At 37.3% G+C, this 9,700-nt stretch overlaps 1 long non-coding RNA gene across 5 annotated transcripts; it reads left to right on the top strand.

Annotated features, from left to right (window-relative positions):
• Positions 1–658: 658 nt before the first annotated feature.
• LOC148183683 (uncharacterized) lies at positions 659–9,342 on the top strand. 5 transcript variants are annotated; one of them, XR_015773358.1, is made up of 7 exons: positions 659–1,050; positions 1,386–1,590; positions 1,668–1,862; positions 2,076–2,174; positions 3,769–3,908; positions 5,086–5,232; positions 8,022–9,342. It is a non-coding gene; the product is annotated as an uncharacterized LOC148183683 (long non-coding RNA). The 5 variants fall into 5 exon arrangements; XR_015773357.1 differs by lacking the exon at positions 3,769–3,908; XR_015773360.1 differs by lacking the exon at positions 3,769–3,908 and having other exon boundaries at positions 662–772.
• Positions 9,343–9,700: the final 358 nt, after the last annotated feature.

Raw genomic sequence — 9,700 nt, 5'->3', positions numbered from 1 at the left:
AATATTTGAAAACATTGAAGAGCTGTACAAGTGCACCTGGCTGACCTCTCTCATTCCATTCATTATGTTTTATGTCATATTGTATCATCTTTTATTCATCTCTTCACTAGTTAACTTTCCCTTCTTTTTAATTGCTCATTATAAAGTTTTTTTTTTGGAACTTGTAGTACTTTTCATTTTACCTCTGTGAACCTATTTTGGTTTTGATTTGTGGTTTTTTACCTTCTTTAAATAATTGACCATGAAAAAAATATGATATTATGCTGGTTTTGGCTGGGGCATAGTTAATTTCTTCACAGTAGCTGCTCTGGGGTTGTGTTTTGGATGTGTGCTGAAAACAGTGTTGATAACACAGGGATGTTTTAGCTATTGCTGAGCAGCACTCGCACAGCATCAAGGCCATTTCTGTTCCTCACCCTACCCCACCAGTGAGGAGATTGGGGGTACACAAGGAGTTGGGAGGGGACACAGCCTCGACAGGTGATCCCAGCTGACCCAAGGGATATCCCAGACCATATGAAGTAATGCTCAGCACATGAGGCTTGGGGAAAGAGAAGGAGGGGTGTTTGGAGTGATTACACTCAGCTGTTTGGTTTCATGGGTATGGTGGTATTTAGTCAAAGGTTGCACTTGATAATATTGGAGGTCTTTTGCAACCTCAGTGATTCTGTAATGGTGTTTGTCTTCCCAAGTCATGATTATGTGCAATGGAGCCTGGCTTTCCTGGAAATGACTAAGCCGCCTGCCTGCCTGAATTCCTTGCTTTGCTTGTGTGTGTGTCTTTTACTTTCCCTATTAAACTGTTTTTATCTCAACCCACAAGTTTTCTCACTTTTACTTCTCTGATTCTCTCTGCCATCCTGCTCGGGGGAGTGAGTTAGTGAGTGGCTGTGTGGTACTCAGTTGCTAGCAGGCATTAAACCTTAACTGGTATAAAGATGAAGAATGATGATATAATAGCTCCAGTTGTCTTCTCTCCTATATAACCTAATGATTATCACTAGTGTTGGGAAATGAATTTTCAGAATTTATGATTCTCCAGGAAAAGAGGTAAGAGGGAAACAGGAATTGGGGCATGCAGATAACAGAAATAACTTCAACAGAGATATTCTTTCTCACCTTGTGTCTGATCTAATTATGACATGATTGTCTGCTGTTCTCTGGTATTTTACTGTATGGGCAAATGAGCCCATTTCTGAGATTTAACAGATCACAGATGAGAAAACATAGGTTAGCCTGAGCTTTCTTCTCAGTCTTGCTGTCTCCAATGTTTCCTGCACCAGATGCTCCCTTTATTACCAAACTATTCCTGCTGGGTGTTTGTTGAGGGGTGCTCACATGCAAAGAGGCAGGGGTCTCTGTTCTCACCTACTTCTGCTTGACAGATTCTTGAACAACAAACCAAATGAGTTATTGAGAAACAAGGTGACGTGCAAGCAAAGTGACCAGAAAAAGAGCATTTTATCTTCCTCTAAGTATGACTTCAACATTCTCGTTTTGGAAGTCTAATTTAAAAATAATTCAGTGCTTCACTGCTTAATTCTCTTGTGCTGTTGATGTGGGAGACTTCAGAGTGACAACAAAAATAAGGTAATAAAAGCAGACAATGACTTTGGTTATGTATTGTGTATCATAAATATTTGTGTCTCTGACTGGTTTCATTTTAGCTAGCTGAGGAAATATAACTTGCTGAAGGCGGTTACCTTTGTTCAAAGCCAACTGAGACAGCACCAGCACTCAGTAATTACAGCCATACAGTTTCCAGGAGACTCCTTCTTCACCAGCCCTGTCGTCTCATGTCCCCATTTGTAACACTGTTCATTATATTCAACCTGCTGCCGTCACTCCAGAGCTTTCAAAAGGTATTCTGTGGGCTATCGTGCTGCAGGACGTGGATAATGAAATAGTTATACGTGACTTGTATTATAATCGGCTCACCTAACTTTCATTTGGCTTGAAAAGTAGACTTAATAAAAGCAAGAGTGAAAGGCATTTTATGTTTTTAATAAGGAGTCTCATGTGCTATAACCTGCTGTTTTTCATTGTGTGTCTCTTCTCATGGTTTCTTTTTGAAGCACCTGACAGAAGAAGAGCAGTGAATGTCTCTTAATCTTAAAGCTTTTTGAGAAACTGCAGCGGTAATCAACAGTACTCATCAGTAATTTCCAACTGCAGTAAGTGACTCAAAGTTTTTACATCTACATCTTACATTTTAAATGGATAATTATTTGTTAATGGTAAAGATAGTCCTCTTCATCAAAAACAAAATCAAAATATCTACACGCTCTAGAACAGCACATCTGTTTAATCACTTATTAGCAAATTTTTTTTCCAATATCTAATAATAAGTTTGTAAAAATCCCCCTATCCTTGCAGTATCTCCAGTTGTACTGTAAAAGAGCTAAAGGAGTTTGTGCTGCTCTGTTCTGTGGCGAGACAGAGCCATGCTCCACATCAAGCTTTAGAAATTCCTAGAGGAGCAATGAATAGAGACAAGTTCAAACACTGAAATCTGGGTGTGATAACCATTGGAAAATAGCTTCCTAATGTAAACCAGAACTCTTTGTTGTAGTGCTGTTATCTTTGTTTGACTAGACAGTCATTGGTACAGGAGGTCCACTGTGTAGCTCCAGGGAAGTCCCATCCTTGCTTTTGTAGACCTGGATCAGCATATGTGCCGTAGCTCAGACGAGAGGCAGGATGCACGTCTGTGGGCAGCATAAATTGAAGGTGAGGTGGAAGTGCAGCCACTGTAGGAACTTCTAAATGGATACCTGATTTCTGAGGTCATATGCATAATGGTAGTGGAGTAGGTTCAATAAATGCAGGCATGACTGGTGGGATTGCAGAGAGCTGGCTAAAAAATGCCCACCTTGCTCAATAAAAACCAGAGGTAGTGTTGGCCAGTGGTGGAAAGCTCTTTGGGGGGGGCAGCTGGTTTCCTGCCCCTTTGATTAAGAACATCTGGATTTCGGTGCACACCTTCTTCACCTCCCAGCTCTCTTTCCACTTGTTCTGGGTACAGACCCAGAACTGTACCACCAGAAACACTACTTTCAGCTATGACTGTGAGGTCATGGTATTCAGTTTTTCTCCTTGTCACAGCTACTAATAGTCACATTTCCTGTAAACTTCAGACATCTACTTTGCACTTGCTACTTAATTTTAACCCCAACTCCAGTTGGAACTAGTGGAACACTCTTCTCCTCGTAATATTGGTTATGCAAAGTACACAGTAGTTTAGAAACCGCTGCCTTCTCTTGACAGTTTTGATGGATTGGTTCAGGGACTTGTGTCAATACCTTGTTGTCTTTTTAGCTCTGCAAGAAGCAGGCAGTCACTGGCTGGATTTTCTAGGTTGTTTATATTTGGGAAAGGTATGTGTATGGAAGACAAATGCAAGTAGATCATGCAAGTAGATCTTGCTTTTTATATTTATAAATGACCAGAGAAGTAATCAGAGACGTCTTTTGAGTGCTTTAGACAGAGCTAGGCAAAAAAAAAATAAAATAAAAATAAATTCAAGAAATCTTTTAGTTAAGTTTATTGCTGAAAAGAAGACCTGGAACGAGAGCCTTGGTCATGGTCTTTGGAACCACACTGGCGTCTTTTAGCTCTGATCCACCCCCTCCCCCTGAAAACCTATTACTTGTCATCACTTTCCCACTAACAGTTTCCAAGATTTCCTAAACTCCTTTCAGCTGCACTCACACATGACTACTCACTGACCCTTGTAATCCATCCTGTCACTCACAACCTGTTCTGCAGATGCAGCAAAACCATGTTTTCTCTTCCCTGGTGAAATGCCTTCAGCTGGTGGAGCCCAGCCATGCCTCGGTGGCCCTTTAACCACTTCCACTTGCTCTGACCTCTCATTCTCAGCTTTGCAGTTGTTATGGTTGGCACAGGTATGGTTTGTTTTCAGTTTCTTTAGCCAGGCAGTGTTTGTGCAGTCTGAAAGGGAACGCTGCCTCACTGCATTAAGTGATCCAGCTGTTGAAAGAAGTGTATTCAATTACAGGATATTGAATGAAGTTTGATTTGTCATATTGTGTACTGACTAGTGGATGTAATAATGAATCTTTTCTGCAATTACACAAGTTAATAACATTTCTATTGACTACAGTTTCAGGAAAGATCTGTGGTGAGAGATATTTAGTCTGTTGAAGTCAGTGACACAAGTCTGCTTGAATTCAGCACTAACTGACAAATCAGATGAAAAATAACAGTGAAATGATCAGATCATTTACAGGTTATTCTTATGCTTCCTCAAGTTGCCAAAGCTTTATATGATAAATAAATTTGGCAGGTCTTCTCTACAGCTGTGGCTGTGTGCTATATCCTTCGCAGCCAGAAGTATTTCTGGACCTTTACCACCAGTGGTGGCCAATACCTCTGTGGTAGTGCCCTATTTTAAAAAAAAACAGACAATTGAAAAATTGGACTAAATCCAGAAGTGGTGTGTATGGAAATGAGTTGTTGCTCATACCCTGTGTAGGAGGACTGCTGGACACTGAGGTGGACGTAATTCGCTCTCTTTAGGGGTTGGTCTGAGTTACTTCTGGGAGAGCTAATGCTCCTTGGAAATGTCAATCAGTTTTCATTTTAATTACATGCCTGATTGAATTCAAAACTGGCATTTAATATTGACACTGTGCATGAACTGACATGTCATTATACACATGCTAACCTAGATTTATAAAATAATAAAATCATTGTGGTTTAAATTCCCACAAAATATTGATGGAAAAAGTGTCATACACTTACAGGAGTAGCTTACTTGCTGATGTGTTTGCCATTTTTTACTGACCTTATTGTGAATGCAACCTTGCTGCAGGCTCCTGCAAATTGGAGCTCTGCTACAGTATTTCTGTTCAGTTAATACCTGCAGAGCCACATATTTACTGGAAGAGCACTCTATTCTTCCTCCCTTCCTTCTAGAATACATTACCCTAATAACCAAAATGACAGTCTAGAATAATATGTCTTTATTTATTGATGTATTTCTTGGTTCTGCTCTGTGATAAGAGGCACAGTGATTTCATTCAAGCAGGGTATGACACTGACAATTTGTTTCTACTTCAGTGTTCATCTACCTGAAGGAAAACCAGCCTGAGTCAAGAAGAAAGAGTTTCCCTTTATTTGCTGTGTTAAAATAAAGCTCTGCTAAGGGAACATGAAGGCTGCAAAGGCACGCTTTCAGTAGAGGGAGGAGATTCCAGGATTAACACGGTCAGTGTCATGTTTTAGGACTTTCATACTCATGCATTATAATACTGCCTTTTGTTAGAATTTGCATACTATTTCAGTTGTACAGTAATGCTCATAATGCCATTTCAGTTTAAAATGGTTTTCAATTATGAGAACAGTAGTTCTTTTGGGGAATACTAAAGACAGAAGTCTGACTTTTGTAATTTCTGAGCCAAAAATGGTGGAAAGATTGAAGGAAGACGGAGTGGTATTCATGTGGAAAAAAGACGGGGGTTTTCTTGGTACTGGGGTGTTACTTTTCTCCTAGAGGTAAAAACTTGGAACTGGAAATGAGGTTAATTTGTGGCAGATCCTCCACTGTAAATCAATTACTAATTAATAAAGAAATGAAACAGCTGAATGGAATTATTGTCCAGCTTGGAAAAAGAACAAGTGTTTGATCTTTGACTGGAGCTCTTTAGTTTCATTTTTTGTTTCTATATTTCTCTGATTATGGTATTTGGTAATTTTAAGGATGTCTCTGAATTTTTTTACATCAAATTATTATTTTATTCTTGTGGCAACAGTGCCTCTTTTATTAACTCACTGAAATAATCATACTACAGCTATGTGTGTGATTGAATGTCTAAGTCTTGATAATGCACTTAAATAGAAAGCCGTGCTTTTAGAAGAGGCTGAATGCTCATAGATTTCCCAACTCTTGACTTTGTGTTGGTTTCCCTATCTTGGTTACCTGAACTGTAGCTTGGTTCCCTCCTGGAAGGAATTTCCTTTTGTGGTGGGTACAGACAGTATTATGCTGGTGAGTTCTGTGTATTTAGGAAAAGAAAAATATGAAAAGAAAGAAATGCTATGTCTGGAAAAAATGATTTTTAATTTGGGCCTGAATTATCAAACTTTATATTAATAGTGTGCAGGGAATTTCAACTCTTGTGTTTCAAGGCAGCAAATCAGGATGACAGCTAGAGAAACAATCTAAGAAATTTAATAAAAATAGTATTTTAGGCATTTACATGGGGAAAAAAGAGCAAGTAGAAATGTCTCTGAGCAGGTAAAGTCATGTTGTCCTGAAAGGATCCTGTCAAATTGAGGCTGTGAAGAAATACAGATGAGTTGTTCCAAGTTGTTTTGGACAGTATGTATCAGGGTTATTAAAGCAAACCAACCTTCAGATACAGTGAAAAATTAGTTTTCCAACATAGTAGAAAGTGAGAGAGGAACTGAAACTATGACATCTGTGTTCAAATGTAAAGAGGACACAGAAATTGAAGGAGAACAGACCTGAGATGCTAAGGGAGGCACAGGGAGCTTGTAATGATCTTGTCACTTATATTCCACAGTAATGTGCAGTTCTTCCCTTCCTGCAGAGATTTCTATTGAAATGACCCATATCTAGACTGTTTTAATAAACCTGCTGGTAATTAGTTGGGCCTGAGTTGCTTTCTGAGATTTGCTTTGGAAAGAAAAATAGAACTAGCTGTTCTCAAGTGAAATGAACTTGGTGTTTGATCACAGAATGGGCTGAGTTAGAATAAAAAGTTCAATATTTGACATTTGGAGAAAAAAAAATAAAGAATCTCTGAATTGGCTCTGAAGAAGGAGCAAATTAATTTATTGTTTCTTTGGGTTGGTAAATAGAAGTATTGCAGTTTGTATGAAAAAGAATACATTTCTCTTGAAAAGAACAGAAAAACAATGTTAGAGGAGCAATGCAGAGGGAGTTCAGAGGCATTGGAATATGTGCTAGGAGTTGACAGTAAGAGGCATTTCAGTTTGATAAGTCATTTATAAATAGCATTGAAATAAAACAATGATCTTTTAAGAACAAACATATTATGCATTTTGAAGAGGTAACTTTTAAAATAGTTCAATAGTTTTCACATGATTAATTGCTTTGGAGTTGCAACCTAATAGATATTTTTGCCTTCCTTTTTAGTAGTGTCAAAGGGAGAAATATAATGAACAGTTAAGGAAACAGTAAGACAGAATGTTTCTCTAATTCTTTCCAAAATTATGTATAATTTTACTAATGTTATTGTTCTCCACCCTCCCACCCCCTCTTTTTATAGATGTACATGGATTAATGTGTTAAAATGGAAATTTGATTTAGGGCTAAGCAAACTATTTCCATGGAAATAATAACATTGTTGATGGCCTTTGGTTTGGGAAGCGTTCCAGAAAATGCAATCCATCAGTTTTTCTTCAGTCTAGACACTGGCCAGAAATAATGATCAGTTTTGCAAATGAATGTAGTATTAATAGGAGCCTTTGTATCTGGACTTCATTATTTTGAACAGCAGCAGTTTATGGGTGTGTGTGTGTGTGTGTATATATATATATGTATATGTGTGTGTGTATATATGTATATATATATGTGTGTGTGTATATATGTATATTTATGTGTGTGTGTATATATGTATATTTATGTGTGTGTGTGTATATATATGTGCATATATATGTGTGTGTGTATATACACACATACATATACAGATACAGAGATAAAAAATTTCTTTGTGTTAGGATTTTTTTCATCATGTCAGTTTTCTTAAGAGACAGTAGATGTTCATGAAATTTTCTTTGAGCATCTTTTAGTCTGCAGACTGTTCAGCATCACTTATTCTAAGCCATTTATCTAGTTCTGGTCAAGTAAGAATGAAGAAGCACTGACTATTTAAGTGTACATGATCTTGTGTGGGACTAATGGCTTTCTTGAGATTATTAAGGAGCAAAAATGTAAATAAATCTAACTCATTTAAGAGTTAAGGGTAGAGTCTCACAATGAAAAGTTAAAATTTGTGTTCTGGTTCCAGAGTCACCAATGGACACATACTGATGGTGCTGGGACAACCAAGAAGTTGCACTTCACCTTGGCTAGAAACAAGGTAGTGAGTGGGCTTCTGTCTGATTCTCTTGGGAACTTCCAAATGGCAAAACCAACATAAGAAATGTAAATCCACCTCAATCTGGTATAATGATGTGTACTTATTTATTAAGGAAAATATTCAAAGTACTGTAAGTGCTGGCATTAGATTGTAATGTTTGCAGTAAGATGTATGAAACTCATGGACAAGAGGCCATTGTTAAGCCTTAAAAAAAAAATAAATTAAGCATAAAAGATGTCAAGGCATTTTCTTAAATGTCAGTGTATATAAAACAGTATTTATAAAACCTTTGTAAATTACAGTCTTTACTGATGAGGCATATTCATATTGATGTTCAATTTATATACCCAGGAGACCAATTTATTTTGTTACCTCGGTGCTAACTGTTTCCATTGACATCCAGATCTGCTCTGACCAAGCAACTGTGACAAGTGGTTTATTGAACTGTAAACGGGCACTGTCTGACTCTAAACAATGGCTTTATCTAATTATGAAGCCTCATGCACCATTTCGGTCCAGTGTTGTTCGTTATACAAACAAGATTTTAATGTCATTGAAAAATTAATTTAAGTCTGACTACACCTTGCTACAGTGAAAGGTAGTCTGCATTGTGACTTTATAAGCTGGTAGCTCACATCTGAAGGGAGCTGACTGGGATGTTCTGACTGCAGTTTGTTGGACTATGAATACTTGAGAGGGCAAATGTGAACTGCCTTAGAAGAACATCTAAAGGAAAGCGAATAACTGAACAAAATCTATTGCTTATGCTTTAAATGAATCTGATATTATCAAGATGATTTTTTAAGAATAACATTGATAGAAGAAATATAGGTGTACTTGTAGAAAGGAAAAGTGGATCCTCAAGAAGAAGCTAACTGTGAGGCTTGGAATTACTAGCAGAAATTGAATAGGCCTACTTGAAAAAACCACCACTATTGTACCTATTGCTTTGTCAGAAGATAGTTGATTTCAATCAAAGCTTTTGTTTTCACCTGTCAGTAAGTCAGCTTCTTCAAGAACATTCACCAATAACCACAGAAAAAATTCAGAGGGTTGACTTTATTGCTGTAGGGAAAAAAAAAAAAAAAGATGGGACCATATGTGTATATTGCAGAACTGAAGAAGAATGATATTTTAATGTCCTAGTAACATACATGATACATTTGTGAGTGAGAACAAATTTCCTTTCCAGTGAGAATTTCCACAAACAGTGGTTTGTAAGCAAAATTCACGTAATTCCTCTTTATCACTGAGAACTGTTTGGATTGCTTTTTGAGGCATTGCATAATGATCTTGTATAATTGGTTTCACATGTTAAGTCCCTATTGGTAGTTTCACTGTGATTTTCTTATGAAATATGAAACTCTTAAAAATTTAATGGTGAATTAATATTAATTTAATAAAATATTTCAATATTAAATTTATTAATATTTCATCTATATGGCTATGCAGATTTTTGAAAGCCGCTCCAGTGTTGTCTGGCAAACTACTTGGTTATACAAAGACCATTTAGAAATTTCTTGGCTCATGTGGTTTCTGCGCAGTAGTCAGGCTGCCTGGGTCATTGGTTATTTTTATTCACCCTCCAGAGTGAATGTAAATGAGGT

This window comes from Pseudopodoces humilis, chromosome 10 (genome assembly GCF_049639895.1).
Source record: "Pseudopodoces humilis isolate 2021_Gansu_Grassland_sample_001 chromosome 10, ASM4963989v1, whole genome shotgun sequence".
Taxonomy (NCBI): domain Eukaryota; kingdom Metazoa; phylum Chordata; class Aves; order Passeriformes; family Paridae; genus Pseudopodoces; species Pseudopodoces humilis.
This window is presented reverse-complemented; position numbering and strand designations above follow the sequence as displayed.